Genomic DNA, 27,463 nt, shown 5'->3' on the forward strand with positions numbered 1-27,463 from the left:
GAAAGAATCATTGATAGGCTGCCTCCTGCATGCCCCCTACTGGGAATCGAGCCCACAACCCGGGCATGTGCCCTTGACCGGAATCAAACCCAGGACCCTTCAGTCGCAGGCCTACACTCTGTTCACTGAGCCAAACCAGCTAGAGCTAACCCTTTTCTAATAACTCTCACTAATGTCTTCACCTCATAAAAAGCATCTACTTAAATATACTCCTATTCTCTATTTTTGTCACTGTCTATTTTGTTTCCAATAATGGTAATTAATTTTGTAGCAGATAACATACTGAACTCCTATGAACCTTCCATAATAATGAGAATCATAAATGGAGCCCACTAATGCATCTTTAATGTTTTAAAAAAATGTTCCATAGCATCCAGTGCATTTCCATGCACATGCCACAATTCAGGATACACTGAATGGTTGATTGTTTAACCCACTTTAAATTTACTAAGTAAACATATTGTACTTTCACATACATCAAATCTCTACATAAACACCCTTTTTGTTATTTAACTTTTTAGCTTTCTGACTTTAATTTGTGATTTTATATCAAGCTATGTTGTCACACATTCAAATTTTCTACTTTAGAAGACAATAAACCAGTATGTAAAAATTTTACAAACGATTATTCAGCTATATGGTGATCAAAAATAATTTCTATCAGGATTCTGCATAAAATTGCCTTCATAATTTTTATCTTATTTCATTTCAAATTAAAATTAAATGAATTTTAATTAAAATGGGATGTAGGATGCAGTGACATAATGGATACTGAGAGAAATGAAAGAATTTCTGAAAAGTTTCCTTAGAAATTCATGTTACCTGGATTTTAATAAATATCTAGAAAGAGTTTGGAGTTAAAGGCAAGCAATGTAGTAAGAGAAAGAAATGTGAGAAGTGTTGTGGTTCTATGCGTAAAACCTTATTTTCAGTAGGACAATTGTGTCCAAAACTGTGTTATTCCAGTTTTGAGGGATGTTTTAATTCTCCCATTTCATCTCCTTATGGCAAAATATACTTGGGTGGGTGGCAACCACTAAGAGAAGAAAATTTTATGAAAATTTCTATAGAAGAATTCAAAATACATATTATTACAAAAAGTCAATTGTAAATTCCCTCATCTCCAGGCAGCAAGTTGTCATGAGCCACACTGTATGGCTGGGGAAAGGCTTTGAACTAATGTAAACGAACTGCTTTTTTGTCTCAGTTCCTGGAAATAGTATAGGTACATTAAAGAAAAAGAAAAGCCACATGGAGCACGTTAGCATGAACAGTCTTTCAATAAATAGTAATAGAATGGAGGCGATTTACCCTCCTTTGTCAAGACAATGGAAGTTTTCCTTGTCAAGAAGCCAGCTTCTAATGCTGTGGGTAAAATTTCACAAGAGGTCTTCTGAAAGTAGTATAGTTGCTTTCATAGAAAGCTGTTTGGTTTTATCCCACTTGCTCTGAAAGACTTTTTTGTTGTTTGTGCTTAATCATTCATTTGTTTGTTTTTAACAATTAATTGCCTTTGGTAACTTAAGAAGAAAATTTGTTAAAGACAAATGGTAAGGTTGACTGCCAAGGTAATGGTTTAGAAGAGGTGCTGTCAGAGTCAGAGGAAACGAAGAAAACCAACAGACAAGGCAGCCTATAACTCATACGATGATCACCTATATTATTAGGGGAAGAGAAGGAGGAGAAAGGGCAGTTATAGAAAAGCAAATTACTTTATAGAAAGACTAGAGGCCTGGTGTATGAATTTGTGCATGGGGGGAATCCCTCAGCCTGGCTAGAGATCTGGTCAATCAGGACCTCAGGAGGTTTGGCGGGCAGGGGGTGGGGCCATGGGAGGTTGGCTGGCTGGCCCAATTGGGGCCATTGGGGCCAGCCGACCATGGGGAAGGTACATGGGAGGTTGGCTGGCCAGAGTGGAGGGACCACAGGAGGTTAGCCGGCCACAGGAGGTTGCCTGTGGGAGAGTACTGACCACCAGGGAGCAGCTCCTGCATTGAGTATCTGCCCCCTGTTGTTCAGTGTGTGTCATAGCGACTGATCAACCGGTCATTTGGTCGTTCAGTCATTAAGTCACTTAGACTTTTATATATGTATATATAAAAGGGCCCTTAGGAGAATAGATGGGGAATAGGATAGCCTGTGACTCTCACTAATCTGTAAACTCTTGAGAAATATATATATGTTCTTCACCATCATGTCATCCATGTAAAGTAGCTGCACTGAATGAATACTCAATAAATATTAGTTGAATGAAAGAGTGATTACTTCAACTTCTATTTTCTAAGAGAAACAGAATATAGCTAATTAGTTCATTCCATGATCTTTCAAGTAGAGAGCTAAATAATCTCAAATGATAGCATGATCTATAACTAATTATATTGATTTAAATCTCTTAAAATATATTTATGTGAAGATTTACTTTCCTTTAATGTAATATCCATAATAAAGACTACTGCTAGCAATTTCTAATTAGTTTTTTTTTCAAATCCATGTTAACTGAGAATTCAAATACCATTGTGAAACATTTACATAAGCTAATTCATATAATTGCTTAACATGGTAAATGACCTCAATGATGTTAGCATTATAGCAGTTTTGCTGATAGACTGATTTAAGGTGATGGCAATAATGAATGAATAATCAATGATCTTTTATGTAAATTGTATGACAGATTTATATATTCAAGATAAAGTTATTTTTGAAAGAGTGATAAAAATTTAGACATCTATAGAGTTCTTTGAAAATATAGTAAAAGCATACCTAGATATCCTCTTTATAAGTAACATTGTTGTTAGTTTTATTATTAGATTAAGCATGATGATAATTTAAAAAAACAACAACATTGTACTGGGAAAGATAATGTGAAATAAAATTGTGTACTTTGACAATGTTTTATAATGCATGAAATAATTTTCCCCAATGTCCAAAATGTAAGTAAATGATATCAATATCTGAATGCTTTTTGACAAAAACATCAGTTACAGAAAGAAGTAGGAAATAAAGTTTTTATATTCTCAAATTGCTGGATGGTTTTACAAGCATTTGTAAAAAGTCACCAACAGAGGGCTTACCTGGGGTCAAGTGAGAGAGTCCCTAAACCATCAAAAGCTATTTCCAGTGTCCAGCTGGAAGATCTAAAAACAGAGAGTAAAAAAGACGGTTCGTGACAAAGCTGACACACGGTATTCTGGAAGGAGTGAAATCAATTGTGACATTTTTCATTTATTTGTAAATGTCTCTTTGGCAGTACACTCACTCAAAACGACAGTTGCTTCTTACAGAATAGGGGAGGGGAGGGGAACATAGAGGAATCCTGACAGTTGCTTAATAAGATTTTGCATGAGGGCTACTCTAACACTTTCCCCCAACAAGGAGCTTGCCCTTCATTTTCAATATCATAACTCAGTGATTTAAAAAAGGTGATCTCTAGGGAAAACTAAAATAGCCCGTCCTCAATACTCATTGCCCAGTTTATTTTCCTCTTGTCTTTCAATTAGAAGAAAACATTCTAAAGCAGGTGTCTAAATAATGTCAGCCTTACAAACCAATTACCTCTTTTTTATTAAAAGAGCACTGTGTTTATTAAAAACAGCAATATGGAGTGTGACTGACCGATTCAAGACACACTTTCCAGTAACTCAGCATTTGTATGGAAATATCAGCAAACACAATTTAAGTTAATCTTAAAAGGCTCTGATATTTTAAATTCCCAAGGAAAAATGAAATTATCAGCAAGGTAAAATTTCACTAGACTTTGTAACTTGGGAAATCCCAGATGAAGCAGTCTAAATATTTCACTTTATTTATTCATGCTATTGTTCTTCGATCATATGCTAAGTGCTTGGTGCAGTAGCAAAGCAATTGTAACCCCACTTCTGAAAAAAGAACACACATAAAGTATAATGTTCAGTGAAAATGCAGTCCAATCCAAGACCTAGCCTAGTACCTATCACCTATTAGTCATAGGTATTTGCTGAACTGGGAAACTGCATAAAATAAAATGTGTGCAAAGCAAATAAAAAGTATATGCATTTTGGCCATTTTATATGCCACCACAACCATAGCATTATGGGCTCAAATTCTAGATCCCAGAGAAATGACCTGATTATAGAACTCCATAAAGTAAGGAAGTCCCTACGTTCTAATTTATCTACAGAGTTTGTTTAAATATATTTTTAAAAGATTAGCTCAAGTTGTTTTTGCTGATCTTTCCATACAAATATTGAGTAACTGGAAAGTGTGTCTTGTATTTGTTGTAACAATTAAATAAATGCTGGTACATTCATCTGGAACTCCAAGTTCTGTTTCTGGTATTGTTTTCATTCTTTGAAAGATGGGAGCTTAAGTCAGAGTAATGGATCTACACCCTCTGAAAGTTGTATGTGCTCATGTCTGTCTTCAATCCTCTTCATCCACACACAGAGATCTGGCATCATCACTGCATTTCCTACAATCTTAACAGGGATTTCACAAAGTAGACACTTAATAAATGGCTGGTGCATTGAACTATATTATAAATGAAGTACCAATTATTTACTCTGTTTCTACTTATACTAGAACTATCTTTGAAAAAGGATTTCATCTACCCTGGAGAGCATTTAAACACAGCCATTAGGGTCACATAGTTTATTTCAGAAGTACAAAAACAACATTGATTTTAAAAGTTCTACATATTTTTCATTGTTGTTGTTAATCCTCACCTGAGGACATTTTTTCCTTTGAATTTTTTTTAGAGAGTGTGGAAGGGAAGGAGGAAAGGGGAGAGAGAGAAACATCGATATGAGAGACACAAGAATTGGTTGCCTCTTGCACATACCCTCACTGGGGCCCGGGATCAAACCTGCAACCCAGGTAGGTACCCTTGACCCAGAGTCAACCCAGGGCCCATCAGTGCTTGGGTCAATGCTCTAACCATTGTGCTACTGGTCAGGGTGAAAGTTGTACACCTGTTTAAGAGGAATTTAATATTTTTATTTCAGAGGCAAGCCCTTACTTCTTGTGGATCCCATTTGATACACAGAAATATGTGAGGTGACTTAAGATCCATTGGTATTTCAAATGTAAATATTAAGAAAAGTTGCATTACAATGCAGACAGGTAATTCTGAGGCCCAGCAGAGCAATAATGATTAACAATACACTCTAGAGTATACATTTTAATAGTATCACTCATAAAACCCATGTTTCAAAGGTTACAAAACTGACTCAAAAAGCAAATAAATCACCTTGCTTTGGGGTTTCTTTTTTCATCTCTGATTTTTAAATAATCAGCATCATCTCCGAGAGCAGGTAAACTATACTTATGTGCAAATGAACTACTGGAAGAGCTGAAATCCTTCCAGAGGGCTCACTCTCACTGGGTTCTGCTTCTAGTAAAGTCCACTCCCAGTGCTCATTCAAATTTATTTAAAAAAGAGAGAGAGAAAGAGAGAGAAAGGAGACTTTAGGGAGATGGCTTTTACATGGATTTTATTTGCTGATGATTATGATGCATAATACCGCTCACAAGATGACAGGGGTTGGAGGCCAATCCCACTATCACTCTTGCATTGTTGAGAGCTCTAGTTGAGTGCACTCAATTCTGGACTCCAAACTAAGAGAGAACTTAAAGAATACAATAAAATATGTAGAAGGTTATGAAAATAATACCTAACAAAGATTAAACTAAATGAGCAAAAGTGAAAGAAAATGTGATGAAAATTGGCACAAAATGCTGAGGAGAAACACACTATATATACAAAAACGGGACTAAATGAACTCAAACATCAATAAACAGGGTTATGTTTAATAATGCTAATGGGAAAATAACTAGATGATGCTCATAAAAAGCTTGCTTTAATGCTTTGTGATACCCATAATTTTATACCTTTTTTCAAGTCATATGAACTATTAAGTCAATGTGCTATTTTTTACCTCAATAAATTGCTTTACCAAATTAGTTAAGAGATTCACAAAATAATGTGATCATATAAAAGATGGATCTGTTGTCCCATTTAATATTTTTATAGTCACATTTCCTACTTTCTGTTTGCAATCTTTTGTATTTTCTATAAGGATATTTCTACAATGCTAATCACCCTCTGGGAGTTTATCATCTAAATGAAAAGGAAAAGACTAGCACACATGAAACAATAGTGTTTCTAATCAATATGCAAAGTAAAATCTTATGGGGAAAATTAATTTTCCCTGCAGAGAAAGTATGAAACATCAAGCTGAAATAAGCACTCGTATGTGTATTTAAATCTGTTTACTGCAGGACTAGCAAACTTTTTTTCCCTGTAAAGGTCCAGAGAGTAAATGTTTTTGGCTCTGCTGTCCCTATGGTCTCTGTTGCAACTATGCTGTTTGCTTTACAATGTGAAGCAGCCATAGACAATATGTAAACAACTGAGCATAGTTGTGTGTATTCCAATAAAACTTTGATTATGGAAATAGATTGAGGAACAAATGTGGCTTGGAGGAACATCACTTGACAGTCCCCAGTCTAGTGTATCATTTTGAGAAGTAATGCATCCCATTTTCAATATGAAAACGAGAGCAAGAAATGAACTGAGGCCAAGTGGAAGTTTTGCAGATATACTCTGAAATCCCAGATCACCAGAAACACTTATATTTGAATACAATTCAATAAAATGTGATGGATGTTTTTATTGGCTATTGTTTTATATTACCCAAGCAAATTCCTCTCTCCATTGAGAGAAATTCTTTAAAAACTGCCAACTAGGCAAAGCTCTTCCTAAGTTTGCTGTCATTGAATTTCCTTGGCACTTAAGATAGCTTTGATAAAACAGTATACACATCAAATTTTGTCAATTAAAAGCTTAATTACATTTTTAAAATTAAAATAAAAGACCTTCATCTATCACTGAGATGTGCTTCAATGTTGTACCTCTTTCCTATAAATCCAAACATTTCACTACATGAGAAAGTAGAACAGAACAAAATTACTACAAGTAACCTTAAGCATCATGACAACTTTGTCCTTGAACTCTACCCTCCATCATGTAATATAAGACAACACATTCAAAATTCTGAATAGAAAATGTTAGTAATTATAATATGGCTCTCAGTTATTTCAGTGATTAAACCACTAATAAAAATTTCACTGTTACAAAATGTTAAAATTCAGCTTATTAACACTTCTTTTCTTAAGTAATTGTTTCCTGTAGAAAGGTTATAAAAGTGATCATGACATTAGCAACTATATATATAAAGCCTAAGCGACCATTCAACCTTTCGACTAGTAGCTATGAGGTGCACTGACCACCAGGGAGCAGACGCTCAATGCACAGGCATGGAAACATAGAACAGATTGATGAATCTCAGAGGGAAGGGGGGAGAGGGGAGGGCAGGAAGAGATTAACCAAAGATCTTACGTGCATACTCGAGGCCTGATGCATGGATTTGTGCACTGGTGGGGTCCCTTGGCCTGTGGGGATCAGGGAGAAATTGGCAGTTGACATCCCCCACCCCACCAGTGCATGAATCCGTGCACCAGGCCTCTAGTTAATAATAATAGCTAATAACTATTAATTAATTAAATGTCATTTAATATTCAAAGCAATCCTATGTAATGCAGGCACTATTATTACCTTCATTGCATAATGATGAAGACACTGTGCCTCAGACAAATGCTTGTCCAAGTCATAGGGTTAGTAAGCAGCAAAGCTGGGATTTAAAAGCAGGTGTTCTAGGTTCTAAATCAGCCATGGGCAAACTACGGCCCGCGGGCCGGATCCGGCCCGTTTGAAATGAATAAAACTAAAAAAAAAAAAAAAGACCGTACCCTTTTATGTAATGATGTTTACTTTGAATTTATATTAGTTCACACAAACACTCCATCCATGCTTTTGTTCCGGCCCTCCGGTCCAGTTTAAGAACCCATTGTGGCCCTCGAGTCAAAAAGTTTGCCCACCCCTGTAAATGCTAGTGAGGCCAACACCATGATTCAGTGTCTGCACAGAACTACCAGCCTGCTGACGCAGCCAGTATGCCCTACACTTTGTCTGGACAAGATATCACTGGCAAAAAGGATCAGGAAACTGGAGCTGGAGGTGAATGCATAAAGTACAAGTCAAAAGTGGAAGATGGAGAAAGAAAGGGAAACTCCTGAAAGTTTAAAACTGGGAATCCAAAAACTAGTTATTCAAAAAACGCTGCAGGTCAGTAATCTTCCTTAGAGACATGGCAAACACATTTATTTCAGGCTAGGGAATCATGTGGGGCTTTTAAAAATCCTAGATCCACTATTTAGAAGGTAGTTTGTTGATTACTTAAAATGTATGAAGCTCAGACTCCTCTAATATAAATTAAGGAAAACGACCAGGGTTGTTTTGTAGGGAGGTTACGAGGATAAAATGAGCTCGTGTGGGCCTGATAAATATTGGGTTCCTCCAAGTAGTAGCTACTATTATTATTCAGGGTTTTGTATTTGTATTTTTAATTATAGAAGTGGTAAATAGTGGCTATGGCAACAACTTAAAAGATGCCAGATTTCTGGATAAAAATTGAAAAAATATCCAATCGTTTGAATGTCTTGTCTATGTAACTTTGGGCTTCTCGAATTTTTCTGATTATTCATCATGTGTTAGAAACAACATTTTTTGGGGGGGAAGAATTTTGATCAGTCAAAAAGACAAACTCTCTAGAGTCTAGAAGATTCACTGATTTTTTTCACTTTCATCTGAAGACATATGTATACAACTATTAAGCCTTTTCAATTTACAGAGCTTCCTACCTTGTCTCTGGCTACAGTATTCTATGACAATCCCTTCGGCCCTCAGTAAGCCCCTTACCTGTGGCCTGAGACAGGCTAAACACCCCCTTCCATCCTAATCTGCTCACTTACAGTTTAAAGCAGTTTCCTTCATCCATTTCCCCCAATATACCATAGAAATAGTCTTTCATCACTGTCCTAGCATGCCTTGATACACCAAAGATAGAAAAGAATTGTACTACTGAATGCATCTGATACATTCATCATTAAATAAGGAGGAAGTGACAATTATATTTTCATGTCATACTCCAGTAGAATGTTTACATGTAATTATATTAAACATATAACATTGGGCATAATCATAAAGAAGCAGATCATATTACAAGGAGATTTTTTTAATTTAAAAGAGGAAAATGAGCTGCCTTTCCCTTTCCCTTCTCTCTCCCTTCCCCTGCCCAGGCACATCACCACTAGCTTCCTCACTCCTAAGCTCCAAGAGCCTTTCCTTTAAGTCCATAACTTGTTTCCTAAGACCATTTCTTCTAGGAATTAAATTATCTACCTCTGTAATTTACCCAATAAATGTTCTCTTATAAAAAAAGGAGAAAGGTTATATAGAAAAAGATAGATATGGGGGGAAAAAGAGAGAATTTCATATTCATGAATTAAATTCTTTTACTTTTTTGCAATTTTCTCTTAAAAGTATAGTATAAATAGAGATTTTTTTCTGATTGTCGGAATAAACATCTCCCAAAGAAGATATACTAGTACAAAAGACCAAGAGGTACATGAAAAGATGTTCAATACCATTACAAGTCATCAGGGAAATGCAAATCAAAACCATAATGAGATATCACCTCATACCTGTTTCAATAGCTATTACCCCAAAAAACAAGAGATAACAAGTGTTAATGAAGATGTGGGGAAAAGGGAACTACTGTGCACTGTTGGTGGGAATGTAAATTGGTGCATCCATTATAGATAACAGTAATGAGGCACCTCAAATTTTAAAAATAGAACTACCATATGATTCAGTGATTCCACTTCTGGGTAATTACCCCCCGCCCCCCAAAAAAATAAAAAAGAAAAACACTAATTTGAAAAGATATATGCACAACCATGTTCATTTCATAGAAACATTATTTACAAATAGAGGCCTGGTGCACGAATTCATGCATGGGTGGGGTCCCTTGGCCTGGCAGGTGATCGGGGCCTATTGGGGCCATCTCACCCAGTCCCAATTGGGGATGATGGGGGCCAGCCGGCCAGGGAGGGACTACAGGAGGATGGCCAGCCGGGGAGGGACCACGGGAGGGCTCCAGGGTGTTTCTGGCCCTCTTGCCCAGTCCTGATTGGCCAGACCCCAGCAGCAAGCTAACCTACAGGTCAGAGCATCTGCCCCCTAGTGGTCAGTGCGCAGCATAATGACTGGTTGAGCGGTTGACCAAATGGTTGACCGATCAGTCAGACACTTAGCATATTACACTTTTATTATATAGGATAGTCAAGACATGAAAATAACCTAAATATCCGTCGATGGTTACATAAATGGAATATTAATCAGCCATAAAAAATAATTATATCTTGTCACTTGCAACAACATGGATGAACCTTGGGGGAATTGTGCCAAGTGAAATAAATCAGACAGAAAAAGACAAATACCAGCCCAGCTGGCATGGCTCAGTGATTGAAAGTCAACCTATGAACCAGGAGGTCACGGTTTGATTCCTTGTCAGGTCACACTCCCCGGGTTGCAGGCTTGATCCTCAGTGTGGGGCGTGCAAGGAGGCAGCTGATCAATGATTCTCCCTCATCATTGATATTTCAATCTCTCTTTCTCCTCTTTCCTCTCAGAAATCAATAAAAATACATATTTTTTAAAAAGGTAAATACCATATGATCTCAGTTATGTGTGGAATCTAAAAACAAAAACAAAACCGAGCTCATAAATATGGAGAAAAGACTGGGGGTTGCCTGAGGAAGGGGTAAGTGAAATGGGTGAAAGAGGTTAAAAGGTACACATTTCCACTTATTAATGACTAAGTCATGGGAATGTAGTATAGCATGATGACAATAGTAAATAATACTTTATCACATATTTGAAAGTAGCTAGGAAAGTGGATCTTAAAGATCTCATCACATGAAAAACAAAGTTGTAACTCTGTATGGTGATGGATGTTAACTGGATTTATTATGATAATCATTTTGCAATATGTATACACATTGAATCATTACATCATATATATGAAACATATAATGTTATAGCAATTATCCTATATAAAAAAGAGCCTAATATGCTAAGTGTGTCTGGTCGTCTGGTTGGCCGTTCAATCAATCAAAGCATAATATGCTAATGATATGCTAAGGATGCTCAACTGCTCGCTATAACATGCATTGACCACCAGGGGGCAGACAGTCAACTGGTCGACCAGTCACTATGATGTACACTGACCACCAGGGGACAGACACACTGACTGGTAGGTAGGTTAGCTCGCTGCTGGGGTCTGGCAGATCAGGACTGAGCAAGACGGGCTGGACATGCCCTGGAGCCCTCCTGTGGTCGCTCCCCAGCTGGCCAACCTCCTGAGTCCCTCCATGGCCCCAATAGTGGATCAGTGGGGTCCCTTGACCTGGCCTGCACCCTCTTGCAATCTGGGACCCCTCAGGGGATGTTGGAGAGCCAGTTTTAGCTCGACAGTGAAACAACTGGCCGCTATAATGTGCAATGACCACCAGGGGCAGGAGCTCAATGCAGGAGCTGCCCCCTGGTGGTCAGTGCGCTCACTCAGGGGGAGCGCCGCTCAGCCAGAAGCCAGGCTCATGGGCAGCAAGTACAGCAGCGGTGGCGGAAGCCTCTCCCACCTCCACAGCAGTCAGACATCCCCCGAGGGCTCCCAGACTATGAGAGGGCACAGGCACGAATTTTGTACACTGGGCCTCTAGTTACTCAATGAAAAGAGAGAGAAGTACCTATTGTACTTCTGTTCACAATCTGAATTTTATATAAAGAGTAAAAAAGCAAAATAATGTTACAAAATCATATGATTATAATGAATAAAATAATATGACATAATTATATAGTGATGTTTACGCACTATTTGGCAATGACCTAGCAATATAAGAGTACCAAAGACATAAATAAGGAAAGACATTTCCCACAGATGAGAAAAATAGGCAGTATAAAGCCTTGGGTGGGTTAAAATAAATGGGATTAGTTCCGGCAGGCAGCGAAATCCTATGAGATAGAACTTATCTTTCATCTGTTTTCAATTCATTCAGCTGATAATAAGCAGCTATTTTTGTGTCACTCCACTGTTGTCACCCTGTTTTAAGTTCTGCTTTCAAACTTAGATCAACCTATTACATATTTTGTTATAGGAAAGCTTAAAGGAAACATTTGTAAAAGAGATTTCAGAATGCTTCATTAGGTTACCATCATTGATCAGTTTCTACAGAGATTATTTTTGGTGTGAATTGAACCAAAATTACTTTGAAATGGTAGAATATGAGTTATGACTATAAAAATTTGAATTTATTAAATATAACCAGAATTTATGTGCACAAATGATGTGTTTTCCTCATGGGATACTCTACATGGATTTCAATTGTGATGCCATTGTCTAAGCATTTTAATAAAACAAATGAGAGTTTGTTAAACAGCAGTCTTATCACCTAATAAAGTCAGTTGTCTCAAGGTTCAGGGTAATGTGATATGAAGGCAAAAATAGTCCAACCATATTAATCCTAGAACAAAGTAGAGGACACATAAAATAATTATCCCAGTGTCCTCTGTGGGATATACAGAATGCCATTGTATGTGGCTTTTTTTTTTTTTTTTTTAAGGGATGTTGAAAACAGAAGAGTAAGAAAAGGACAATGAAAGAAAGACAGAACATACATACCTCTCCCCCTCCCCAAAAAACAAAGCCTTTCATTCATTCACTCATTTCAACAACTTTGCTGAGGGCTAATCTTGGTCTTAATGTTGAAGATTTTGAATTATTTGCATTTCAAAAAAAACCAACTATGATAAAATGATTTCCTTTGAAAATGCTATCCCCGTGTTTAAGAATATAAAATCTGTATATTGAACACTCCCCAAGTGGTGGTTTGAGCCATGATTATTACCACTAATAAAACAATCATTAATATTTTGGTTTGCTGTGATGTCTTATAGATAGGATGTATGTTTGTGAGTGTGTGTGAGTGTGTGAGTGTGTGTGTAAAAGAAACAGAAAGAGAGATACAAAGGGGAAAAGGAGAGAGATACCTTGCTGACTCACAGAAATTATCTTTATAATGTCAGAGCTTTTCCTACTCTGGAAAATTCAAATAACTGAGCCTTTGCCTTAAAACAAGTCCAGCCTGGCTGGTGTTGCTCATTGGTTGAGCATCGACCTACTAGTATGAACCAGGAGGTCACAGTTGGATTTCCATTCAGAGCACATGCCTGAGCTGTGGGTTTGATCCTCAGTAAGGGGGCATGCAAGAGGCAACCATTCAATGATTCTCATCATTGATGTTTCAATCTCTCCCCCTCTCCCTTCCTCTCTAAACTCAATTTTAAAAAATTTTAATTAAAAAAGTCCAGACTACAGAGCTGCTAGGAGTTGCTATCTCTACTTCCTTAAAAAGTTTACCAGGCTCACCCTAGACACATGGCTCAGTTGGTTGGAGCATCCTGCCACACACTGAAAGGTTGCAGGTTCACTCTCGGGTCAGGCCAAATACTTAGGCTGCAGTTTGATCCCTGGCTGGGGTGCATACTTGGAGGCAACCAACTGATGTTTTTCTCTCTCTTTCTCCTCTCTCTTTCTTTCTCTCTCTCTCTCTCTCTCTCTCTCTCTCTCTCTCTCTGTAAAAATCAATAAAAACATATCCTCAGGTGAGGATTCAAAAAAATTTATTGACTTAACTGGGGTGACATCAATAATAATAAAAGCATAATATGCTAATTAGACCAGATGTCCTTCTGATGACCTTCCTGAAAAAGCCGGGACTGCAAGGGAAATTGGGGTCCCAGGTGCCAGAGGGAAGCAGGTGCTAGCAGCCAAGTGAAGGAAGGCCTACACTTGCAAGAATTTCGTGCATCAGGCCTCTAGTTCATTAATAAAATTATATGTTTGAAGCATACAATTCTATAATACAGACACACAGATTTTTAACTTCTCTATGTAACTGGAATATCTACCAACTCTGGCCCATAACGCTCACTCAGTAAAGATTGGCTGAAGTTTGTTAGAACAGGTACTCCAGTTTTCTAGAGAGTAATCCCCTACTTTTTTTCCAGCATAGAGGCCTTGTGTTTAGTTACCAGAGATCACCTTTACACTTCACTTATCCATTTTACCAACATGGTTTCCATAGATGTTTGCATTTCAGTCATTTTTTAAATGACATTTTGGTTTCAGGAGGAAATTACTGAGTGACAAAAAACATAACATCCTTGGAGTTCTGATAAAAACATGTACAAGGATATGAACAAGTTAATAGAATAATAATCTACTGTGCCATCAATTAAGGAGTAATCCCAGGGCATTTATTTGGCTTGGTACCATATATCTCTTGGTGCCATGTTGGTCTTATAACTAAGACAAATGTTTTCTCTTCAAAAAAGAAGTTTTTTATTTGATTTTTATGTCTATTTTAGACAAACTAATGACATGTGCCAGGGAGCAAGATTTCAAATGCTCCCTAAAAAAGAAAAGTTTTAAATGTTAATCTTGAATTTAAAATTTTTCAAAACTTACCCAAAATAAGCTAAATGTTTCATCTAAATTTTCTTCAGATATTATTTTTTTCAGAATTGATTGAGAAAAAAATAATACCCAAGGTAACAGCAGAAACACTTGTAAATGTACATACATTATCATAAAAATGTCCTAATATATGTAGCAACACCATTTTCAATTAAATCTAACAAGTAAATATAATTCCAAGAATGAGAAAAGAAACTGCTAGGATATTAATTTAGAAGCACTACAATTAAAGACAAAAATACATTTTTTTTGGCAAAGAATGTTTTACTAGCACAAAATCCTTATGTAGCATCTGATAAACAGAAGATGATATGTAAATAGCTATAATGCCACCCTCCAAGAAAACTATAAATCCAAGTTCATCAGAGTATAAAACTATATTTTATTTAATAAGAATACAGAAAAAAAATAATCTTCACATTGAAAAAAATCACATCACAATTTACATTGAAAGAACATGTATTTTTAGTTTCTTGGGATATATTCCTAGGAGTGGGATCACTGGGTCAAATGGGAGTTCCATTTTTAGTTTTTTAAGGAAACTCCATACTGTTTTCCACAGTGGCTGTACCAGTCTGCATTCCCACCAGCAGTGCACAAGTGTTCCTTTTTCTCCGCATCCTCGCCAGTACTTGTCGTTTGTTGATTTGTTGATGATAGCCATTCTGACAGGTGTGAGATGGTACCACATTGCTGTTTTGATTTGCATCTCTCTGATGATTAGTGATTTTGAACTTGTTTTCATATGTCTTTTGGCCTTCTGTCTTTTTTCAAAAAGTATCTATTTAGGTCCGTTGCCCATTTTTTAGGAATATATCTCAAGAAACTAGAAACACCAATTAGAAAGGATATATGCACCCCTATGTTCATAGTAGCACAATTCACCATATGTAAGATTTGGAAACAGCCTAAGTGCCCATCAGTAGATGAGTTGCTTAAAAAACTGTGGTACATCTACACAATGGAATACTATGCTGCGGAGTTCTTACCATTTGCAACAGCATGGATGGAACTGGAGACCATTATGCTAAGTGAAATAAGCCAGTCAGATAAAGATAAATATCACATGATCTCACTCATTTATGGAATATAATGAACAACATAAACTGATGAACCAAAACAGATCCAGAGACAGAGAAGCATCGATCAGACTGTCAAACCTCAGAGGGAAGGTATGGGAGGATGGGGGTAAGGGGGAGAGATCAACCAAAGGACTTATATGCAAGCATATAGGCCTAACCAATGGACACAGACAACAGGGGAGTGAGGGCATGAGTGGGAGGGATGAGGGATAATGTGGGGATAAAGATACATATGTAATAACTTAATCAATAAAAATTTTAAAAAACAAAAAAGAACATGTATTTTACTACAGAAAAATCATACTCATTAAAAACTTAATCTTAAAAGCCACTATAATAAAGAGTTTCTACAATTTCTAGTTAGTACATACATTTTTAAAAATATAGTCTTACTACCCAAGAAATGATTTAAGAGTTGCAATAATCTAAAAAGCCAGCAACTGGAATGCCTAAACAACTGGAACGACTGGTCGCTATGACGCCCACAGCAGCCAGCAAACTGGCTAATCAGGGGATGGGGCTGGCTGGCCAACCTCCCATGGCCTGTCCCCCCAGCAGTCCCCATCCCTGATCAGCCTCTCCCAACTTGACCCAGGGCGGGGCGGCCGGCCAACCTCCTCCAGCCCCTCCCTCCAGCTGGCCTCGCCCCTGATTGCCCCCCCACCTCAATAGGGGGTGGAGCCGGCTGGCCAACCTCCTGTAGCCCCTCCCCTCAGACAGCCCCACCCCCAAGGGGACCCCACCACCCTGATCAGCCCATGGCCCCTCCCCCTAGGCAGCTTTGCCCCTGACTGGCCCCCCCACTCTAATCAGGGGCAGAGCTGGCCAGCCAACCACCCATGACTCCTCCCCAAGGCTGCTCTGGCCCGATCGCCCCCCACCCCATTCAGGGGTGGGGCCAGCTGGCCCACCACCCACAGCCCCTCCCCACAGCTGACCCCACTTCTGATTAACTCCCACCACCCCGATCGACCTGCAGCCCCTCCCCACAGCCAGCTCTTCCCCCAATCATGCCCCCAACACCAATCGCAGGTGGGGCTGGCAACACCTCCTGCCATCTCCTCCTCCCAACAGGCGCAGCCCTGATCTGCCAATTGGGGCTGGGCCAGCCAGACCCCATCCAGGCACAAATTTGTGCAATGGGCCTCTAGTATCCTATCTAATAAAGAGGGAATATGCTAATTGACCATCACGTTGTCACAAACATGGCGGCACCCACAGACAATAAGGAGGGAATATGCTAATTGACTGCCATGCCCTCAAAGATGGCGGTGCCCACAGCCACAAGATGGTGGCACCCAGTCCTCTCAGCCCCGCTGGGGTGACAGGCATGCGGCAAGACCAGGCCCACCCCTAGGTGGGTCCGGCAGCTCGGCATGCCTGCCTCGGGAGTCCCCCAGTCCCCTCAGCCCCCCAGCCACCCAGGGCCGGCCTGAGGCTCAGGTAACCAGGGCCAGCTGAGGCTTGCACTGCCGGCAGTGGCAGCAGCAGAGGTGTGATGGGGCGTCACTTTCCCCTGATCGCCTGGTCGCCTGCTGCCCCTGAAGGCTCCCCGACTGTGAGAGGGGGCAGGCCGGGCTGAGGGACCCCCCTCCAGTGCATGAATTTTCATGCACCGGGACTCTGGTTTTCATATAATAGGCTTTCAAATGTATACACTTCTTGATTTTTTCCTTATGAAAATTTTGTGACTTATTTTCAAATTTCACAAAGAAATTACTATTTTGGGGAGTATAAACAGTATTTTAAAATGACTTAAGTTTGACAACTGTTCCCATTAAGCAAACAAAAACATGCATTTCACAACTTTCTCCTTTCATTGAATAAAAATTAATAGTTTTACAAAAATGTAACTATATATCATAGAGCTTGTTCCAAGCTAATCATTCCCATGGTTTTAAACAAAGATAATATAAAAATAAACCAATTTTATTAGACAATGGCATACAGATACATTTTTATCATCTCTGTTCAATGAATAATTTCATAGATAGCTTTTCAAATTATCCAAATGGATTATGCTAAGATATATATTCTGTGAGGAGGTTTCCTAGGGCAGCTATGAGAAAGGAGTTGTCAGTTCCCCAGGGAAACAAGTCTTGATTAATAAAGTAAAATTATCAGGTAGAATTTAAATGTTTGCAAAGAGAAATGAGTTACTATGTACTGATATCAAAGTAGTCATTTCCATGTCCTCTGCCTATATTTTGATTGCATAGTTTATATTTTTGTATCTATTTGTACGCATTCCTTATATATTTTGGATATCAACCACTTATCAAATATATAATTTGCAAATATATTCACTCATTCAGTAGATTGTCTTTTTGTTTTGTTGATTTCCTTCACTGTGCAGAAGTTTTCAGTTTGATTAAATCTCATTTGTTTATTTTGCTTTTGTTTGCCTTGCTTGAGAAGATATATCCAAAATGATATTACTCAGACTGATGTCAAATAGTTTACTCCCTATGTTTTCTTCTAGGAGTTTTATGGTTTCAGGACTTCTATATCCACTTCTGGGTATTTATCTGAAGAAAACAAAAACTCCAGTTAAATAAAATATGTGTACCCCTATGTTCTCACAGAATTATTTACAAACCCAAGACATGGCAGTAATCTAGTTGTCGATTGATAAGTGAATGGACAAAAGATGTGGTGTGTGTACACACACACACACACACACACACACACACTGAAATATTATGCAGCAATAACAAAAATTAAAATCTTTCCATTTGCTACAACATGATGGACTTAGAGGGCATTATGCTAAATGAAGTCAGACAGAGAAAGAAAAATATCATATGTTTTCACTTATATGAGGAATCTAACAAAACAAAGCAAATGAAAAACAAAACTAAACAAAAACAGACTCACCCAGCAGGAATGGCTCAGTGGTTGAGCATCTACCTTTGAACCAGGCGGTTATGGTTTGATTCACAGTTAGGGCACATGCCTGGGTTGCAGGCTCCATCCCCAGTAGGAGGCGTGCCAATCAATGGTACTCTCTCAAGGTTTATGTTTCTTCCTCTCTCTACCTCTCCCTTCCTCTCTGAAATTAATAAAAATATATTTAAAAAAACAAAAAAAAAAACAAAAAATAAAAACAGACTCATAGAAACAGAAAGCCATGGAATGGTTGCCACAGGGAAAGGGTATGGGGGATAGGTCAACATTTTACAGGTACTTGCTCCTGGAATGTAACATTTACAGCTCCACTAAGAGAAAACAAAGGAATACAGTGTAGAGCCCATAAATCACTGAAATGTGTTACTGTTTGCTGATGTTGTAAGCTTTCTGGTATCAAAAATTATACTTGGGTCAACCTTACATTTTTCTCTATATACACATTTTAACCTATTCTTTTTACTCTCTTCTCCTACTCTACATCTTTCTTCTTATCTCTTTTGTCCATGCTAAATGTGTATTGTTGTCTGAGGATAATATTAGAACATACCTAAGGAGAGTTCTTCCCTCTTTCTAAGCCATCATATTTGGACAGTTTACAAACTATTCTCAGACAACCTTAACCCACTGCTGCCAAGGATGCTTCCCAAGCATAATTCCATCAATAATCAAAGTTCCATGCAATCTAAATTCTGTTCCTTCACCCTTATTTTCCAATTTTATTGAGATACAACTGACATACATCTCTGAATAAATTTAAGATGTACAGCATAATGGCTTTATTTACATATATAGGGTAGGTGAAAAGTAGGTTTACAGTTGTTCACATGGAAAATAATACAATACTTAATAAGTCATAATGCAAGAATAAACTCTGTGTTTCATGTACTCACAATTGTAAACCTGAAATGATTACTGCAGTCACTTTAATTAGCATCTCATATAGACACAATAGAAACAGGAAGCAAAAATATTATTTTTTCCTCATAATAAAAACTCTTAGGATTTACTTTCTTAACTTTCATGAACAAGGTGTGACAAAAGCAGGTTTACAGTTGTGAGAAAGTTTGAGAAAGATTGATGTTAATTCTTGATGATAAAATTCAACAGTGAACCCATTTGGCCTCAAGCTTTTCTTCTTTGGGAAAGTTTTGATTACTGATTAAATGTAATTACTAGTAATTAGTCTATTCAGACTTTCCATTTTCTCTTTACTCAATGTTGATAGTTTGTATGTTTCTAAGAATTTTTCCCTATCTTCTAGGTCATTCAGTTTGTTGGTATATACTTGTTCATAGTAGCATGTTATGATTCTTTTTATTTCTGTGGTATCAGTTTAACGTCTCCATTTTCATTTATAATTTTGTTGATCTGGGTCCTCTTTTTTCCTTAGTCTAGCTAAAAGTTTCTCAACTGTATTTATCTTTTCAAAGAACCAACTCTTAGTTTAGTTAATCTTTCCTATTGTTTTCCTGTTCTCTATTTCACTTACTTCTGCTCTAATTTTTACTATATTCTTCCTTTTGCTAACTTTGAGCTGTTTGTTCTTTTTCTAGTTCCTTATGGCATAAAGTTGTTTATTTGAGATATTTTTTTTCTTAACATAGGCATTTATTGCTATACATTTTTCTCTTAAAACTGTTTCCCCTTACGATCTTTGATTTTATTGCTTGTTCAGATGAGTTTTAATTTCCATATATTGATGCATCTTCAAATTTTCTTCTTGATATTGATTTCTAGTTTCATACCATTGTAATCAGAGAAGATATTTGGTATGATTTCAATATTCTTCAATTTGTTACGACTTTCTTTGTGGCCTATAATCTACCCTAGAAATTCCATGTGCACTTGCGAAGAATGTGTATTCCCCCTATTCTCAGAGAGAATGTTTTGCATATGTATGTTAGGTCCATTTTATCTCTAGTCTTATAGAAATTCACTATTCCCATATCGATTCTCTGTCTGGATGATTTATCCATTGTTGACAATGGGGTATTAAAGTCCCCAATTATTAATGAACTGTGTCTTATTTCTCCTTTTAGTTCTGCTAGTTTTATGTATTTAGGTATTTCAAAGTTGAGTGCATATTAACAATTGTTATATCTTCTTGACATACTAGCCTTTTTAATCATTTTACAATGAACTTCTTTGTCTCTCTCTTACCATATTGGGTTAAAAGCCTATTAATAGGTGATATATCTATCTTTGTTTTTTTTGTGTGTGTGGTTTTTTGTGTATGTTTTTTTTTTAATTAACATTTGCTGAACATATTTTCCATTCCTCCAGTCTCTGTGTTTCTTTAAGGCTAAAGTGAGTCTCTTGTAAACAGCAAATGATTAAATCTTGTTATTTTTTCTTCTTTACACTATTCTGTCTTCTGATTACAGAATTTAATCCATATGCTTAAAGTAATCTATACTAATAAAAGGGTAATATGCAAATTGGTCAGGGCACCCTCACGCAATGACCGAACAACAGTCTGCATGGGGCAACCAGGCCGGTGGGGGGGGGGGGGGGGGGCAGTGAGGGCGACCAGGCTGGCATGAGGGGGGCAGTTAGGGGCAACCAGGCCGGCAGGTGGGGCAGTTATGGGTAATCGGGCCGGCAGGCAGAGGCAGTTAGGGGTGATCAGGCTGTTAGGGGGAGCAATCAGGGGCAATCAGGCAGGCAGGCAGGTGAGTGGTTAGGAGCCAGCAGTCCCAGATTGTGAGAGGGATGTCCAACTGCCGGTTTAGACCTAATCCCCAGGATCGGGCCTAAACCAGCAGTTGGACATCCCCTGAGGGGTTCTGGATTAGAGAGGGTGCAGGCTGGACTGAGGGGACCCTCCCTCATGCACGAATTTTGTGCACCGGGCTCTAATTATTAATAAATAAGGATTTAACTATTTCCCTTTTGTTGATTGTTTTATGTTTTTTTTGTAGGTCCATTGTTTCTTGTTTCTTATTCTGCTATTTTGGTGTTTTGTTGTCTTGTGGCATCAGTGTGCTGGCTTCTTTATCATATCTTTTGTGTAATTACTACAGGGTTTTCCATTGTGGTTACCATGGGCCTTACATAAGATAGCTTAAAATTATAGCACCTGATTATAAACTAATAACAGTTAAACTTCAATAGAATTCCTAAGCTTTACACTTTTACTTCTCCCTCACAGTTTAGGTTATTGATGCTAATTAAAATTTACATTTTTATTTTATGTAACTAATAACAGATTATAATAGTCATGTTCATTTTTTACTACAATTGTTTATTAACTTTTAGAATTGTATATGAATAATTCTCAACTATTGTCATATTACAAAATCTGACTTTTACAATATAATTTCAATTATAGGTGATTTTTATACTGCCTTTTAGGTTTTTGGGTTATTAATTACCATCCTTCTATTTTCATTCAAAGAAATACCTTTAGTAGTTAGCTTTTCTTTTCTTTTTTTTTTTTTTTTTTAAATATATTTTATTGATTTTCTACAGAGAGGAAGGGAGAGAGAGATAGAGAGCCAGAAACATCGATGAGAGAGAAACATCGATCAGTTGCCTCCTGCACATCTCCCACCAGGGATGTGCCCGCAACCAGGTACATGCCCTTGACCGGAATCGAACCCGGGACCCTTCAGTCCGCAGGGCGACGCTCTATCCACTAAGCCAAACCGGTTTCGGCATAGTTAGCTTTTCTTATAAGGCACTGTCTAGTGGTGATGAATCCCTTTAGATTTCATTTCTTCTGGAAAGTATCACTCCTTCATTTCTGAAAACAGCTTCACCAGGTAGAGTGTTCTCGGTTGGCACTAATTTTCTTTCAATATTTTGAATATGACATTTAATTCTCTTCTTACCTGAAAGGTTTCTGTTGAAAATCTACCATTATATTCCGTGGGTTCCCTTGTATATAACTTCCCTCTTTTCTCTTACTATTTTTAATATTCTTTCTTTGTCCAGTCAGTATGGCTCAGTGGTTGAGTGTCGACCTATAAACTGGGAGGTCAAGAATCAATTCTAACTCATGGCACATGCCCAGCTTTCAGGCTTGATTCCCAGTGTTGGGCATGCAGGAGGCAGCCAATCAATGATTCTCTCTCATCATTGATGTTTCTATCTCTCTCTCCCTCTCCCTTCCTCTCTGAAATAAGAAATATATATATTTTTTAAAAATTCCTACTTTGCCGAAACCGGTTTGGCTCAGTGGATAGAGTGTCGGCCTGGGGACCGAGGGGTCCCGGGTTCGATTCAGGTAAAGGGCATGTACCTGGGTTGCGGGCACATCTCCAGTGGGGAGTGTGCAGGAGGCGGCTGATAGATGTTTCTAGCTCTCTATCTCTCTCCCTTCCTCTCTGTAAAAAATCAATAAAATATTAAAAAAAAAAAAAATTCCTACTTTATCTTTGACCTTTGACAATTGCAATGTGTCTCTCTAGCCCTATTCAGGATCTACCTATTGGGTCCTTGGATCTGGATGTCAATCTCTCTTCCCAGGGTTTGGGACGTTTTCAGCCAGTAGGGGTTTATGTATACTTTGTGTCTCTGCCTTTCTATTATCCTTCTAGAACTCCTATAATATAAATATTATTCATTTTTTTCTTCTTGTTCCTCTGCCTGAATAATTTCTAATGTCCTATTTTCCACGTAACTTATTCTTTCTTCTCTGTCGAATTATTTCGTTGAGTTAATATATTTTTGGGCCCTAGGATTTCTGGGAGGTGGTTGCTAGTTCCAATTCTGTGTCACACTTTTCATTTTGTTCATGTATTGTTTTCTTAGTTTTGTTCATCTTTCTTTCTGTTCTTATAGTTCACAAACTTATTTAAGTGGATTATTCTGAACTGAATACTCTACCTGACAGTTCATAAATCTCCATTCTTTAAGATCAGTTATTACAGCTCTATTAGTTTCCTTTGTCAGTATATTTACCCGATTTCTCTTTATGCTTGATTCCTTAAATTGTCTCCTCTTCCAGACTTTGCAGATTTACTTTGGCAGATAAAGTTGTCACCAGTCAAGTCACTTGGGTTGCTGGATGTGTCTGCTGGTAACCTCCTTGGGCATGTGGGGACTGCTATTAGAATCTATTTTGGGGTGATGTGACAGATCAAGCACTGAGGTTTGTGGTGGGGTCGTGCCACCGACTGAGAATAGCTGAATATGACTGCTGGCTTGATTCCCTGCCCAAATATGGCTGTAATATGCATGGTTGCTTGGATACTCTGGTCAGGCTTTCTAGATAATCAGGACTGGGTACTACACTATAGTCAGCAGTGGGTGGGCTATGAGTTTATCCTGGTGGAGCAGCAGGATGAGACCCAAGACCTGCATGAGACGTTGTTAGGGAACCCTAATCAGGCAAGAATGTGTGCACTCAACATCCTGGTCAGGGTGAGGCCATCAGTTTGCTCAGAAGGTATGGAAAGCCACAAGCAGTATTCTTTGTTCATATGTGAGTGGGATGGGCTACATGGCTTCCTCTGTGCTCTGGTAGGATTCTCTGGTTGGGGGAGCTGAGGTTATATTCAGCAATAAGTGGAACTATCAATTAACTTTCCTGCCTGGGCACAGTGGGAGAAGCAACTCCAAGCTCACGAATGCTGACCTGTGTCCCACATTCACTGGACAAATAGGGCCACTGGCTCTGATCTGGGGGTAATCAGCTTGGTCTGCCTGCCTCTTAAAAGTTGATGAGTTTTGCAGCTTCTAGGTGCTCTTACCAGCCTCTCTTGTCAGATGATGCTGGGGCCACACCTCTATGCAGGAGGGGCTGACTCAGGCTCCTGCCTGGGCTGGACTGGGGGAACCCACTTCAAGAAAAATCCCAATTTTTCCTGAGCAGATGTTCTGGTCCTAAGGGCCTGGAAGCCATAATCAGCAACGGATGGGGCTATGACTCGGCCCTTTTGCCTAGGTGTGAACACACGAGGCTCCAGAGCCAGCAAAACTAATTTGGTGACCCAAATTAGATAGAACGGCAACCTACTGAGTTCCCTGGTAAGACTGCCACCAACTTGGTTCTACAGATGAGCCACGGTCTCATCCTAGGACAAGACCCAAGTGCTGGTTTTGGCAGGCCTCTCCCCACTTCTGTCACAGTGAGATTCCCAGTGGTGGGACTCCACAGATATCCCTGTGGTCCCTGTAGAGTTAAACCAGAGTATGGCTCTTGTGAAGCAAACCACAATGCTGGGAAGACGGTGCTGGATGCCACCCCTGGGCTCTCTCAACTTGAGAAACCAGAGGTTCGGGGCAGACCACTCAGCGCGGTGCCACACCAGCCTTGGGGAACAGCAATGGGGTTAGCGTGCAGCCTTTCCTCCCACCCTTCTAATGCAGCTTGTTTTGGTCTCTGTGGTGCATAAGGGTGCTTCAACCTCACTTCCATGTACTAAGATTCTCTCAGTGGTGGCTTGTTCATGAATAGTCATTAGTTGTTCTTTCTGTGATGGGCAGCACAGTCAGGCATGACCTTTGTCACCATCTTGGTGATGCTACTTCTCCCTACTTATAAGCCTTTAAGATTTTCCTCTATCTCTTCTTTGACTTCAACCAGCTACTTCTCCTAAAGGTTTTTCTACTTTGGACAAATAATTATTTGTTTTAAAAATGAGTACATACCTATAATATTTGTCAATACAGTACCTGATATAAAAACTGCCCTTTCAAAGAATGACAGCCTGCCACGGTGACAAATAAGCACTGTAAAATATGCTAAGTACTGTTTATAATGCAAACACATACTAAGAGTTAAAATGTAATTAACTTAGTGATTACTATTTGCCAGGCTCTGGCAAAAGACTTTACATGCATCATTTCATTTTATCCTCAGATAGGTTAAATTGGCTGCCATTTTTTAAAGATGAGAACAACAAAGCTTGTTCAAGGACACAGAGCCAGTATGTGGTGGGACAGAATTTGAAGCAATATTTGACTTCAAAACTACATTTTTAATGGCCACAGGTTGTAAAAGAAGAATAAGTATAAGCCTAATAGAAAAGAGCCATCCTTTGCCTTTACTGTGATCAAACCATCCCCTATGCTTTAGTAAATTACATTCTTCGCCGTTGGATATGCCTTCTCTGAAATACAATTTCCCTTGCATTTAGCACTTATTCCAAACTCAACTCATGATGCCTTTCTGATTAATACTGCTCCACTCTGATTGCTCCCTTAGAGTCTTTGCTTCATTTCTAAAATCTATTAAGAGTATTAAATCTGAACTCATTTGTACACATTATTTATAAGTAATTTCACAAGTGAATATTCTGTGACCTCATCTAGGTATTAAGACCCTTGGAAGCAGGTACAAACCAATATTTCTTTTGACAGCCTCATGGTTCCTAGTGTAGTAATTTACAAATTATGACATATAAGTTATACTATTCAGAGCACAACCCAATAAAAAAGTAATATTACTGAATAAAAAGCAGTTCTGTTATTTTCCAAATTGTCTTTATTCTTTTCAATCTATAATAATAAAAATGTAACATGCTAACTAGACTGGATGACCTTCCAGACATCCTTCCTTCTGGACAAAGCCACAGCAGGCAGGGGTTGTGGCCGAGGCAGCAGAGGCCCCCCAGCCATGGCGGCAGCGGTGGCAGCACAGCCAAGGGCAGGGGCTGGGGCCAAGGCCCTTGCACGAATTTCATGCATCGGGCCTCTAGTTGTTAATAAAAAAAATACATATGATCAAGGAAAAAATAAGAACATTTATAAAATTTTGAGGAAACAATAAGCAATAATATAAAAGCAAACTTTACTTTCATAAAAGAAGCATCCTTATGATATATAATTTATCCTATTCATGTATATAGTTGATTTTCCTTAAAAAAAAGATTTTATAAAACTATTTGGTAATCAATCAATTGTATTAATACGGAAACATAAGAATGTAGATAATCTTCAGTTAAATCAATGGGCAGGAATGTATATACACATTTAATATCAAATGTCTTGAACTAGAGAATTTATACTTCAATTAGTCATACACTGGAGATATTTTCATATTAATCTTCATATAGTTTTTTAAATGAAATGAACACATTAGTAAATTTTTGTTACTTTTCCTCAAAACTACATGTAAGGCTGCAGCATCTGGAATGCCACCACAGCCACCAGATATCTGAGGAATAATGCACATCTTCAGTTTTTAAAAACTAAAATAGAAATATAAAATGCAAAAATACAAAGCATCATTTTTTCAAATAAAGTGAGGTGAAAAAGCCATTTTATCTTAACAGTGGACACAAAATTTATTTAAAAAAATAAATGACGATGTAGTGAATTAAAGTAGGACCAGAGGTTCTAGTACAGTAAGTTCTAATATAACCAAGGAGATAGCTAAACTTCTTTTCACTGGAAATGATCAAAATTTTAAAGGTGGGTGGTTAGAGAGAAGAGAGTTGAGGAAAAGAGAGTTACACATAAAATAAATTAGACTCTTGCCTCAAAACACACATAAAAATAAATTTCTCATGGAATAAACATTTAACATAAGAAAATTAACATGAGAATATGGAAAGTATTAGTCAAATAACTTTGTGTAGGGCAAGCTTTTATAAGCATGGGTCCACAGCCGGAAACAAGAAGAAAAAGATTAACACATATTCAGGAAAAAGATAAATAAAATTAGAATTGACAATATGAAAAAAAATTTAAAACAAAGGTGAGACAAAAGATTAACATCTTTAAAAATATAGATCTGTTATTAAATAGCAATAAGAAAAAGAAAGAAATAGTAATAGAAAAAAATTGGCAAACATGAGCAAGAAATCCACAAAAGATAGTGCAATAGCTACTAAACATTTGAAAATGCATTGAACATCACTAATAAACAGTCAAATAATGCTAAGATATCAGATCTAACCTACCTAATAAAAGAATACCCTTGTTATAAGAATATGGCTCTGGTGGAAGTATATACTTACATCTTTATAGAGCATATTTTGTATCAGTAACAAATGTATACATTTCACTCATCTGTACTTTTAAATTTATTGTATAATCTGATTTAGG

The sequence above is a fragment of the Myotis yumanensis genome, unplaced genomic scaffold (genome assembly GCF_028538775.1).
Source record: "Myotis yumanensis isolate MYYU_CA2020_CCGP unplaced genomic scaffold, mMyoYum1.0.hap1 SCAF_2, whole genome shotgun sequence".
NCBI lineage: Eukaryota > Metazoa > Chordata > Mammalia > Chiroptera > Vespertilionidae > Myotis > Myotis yumanensis.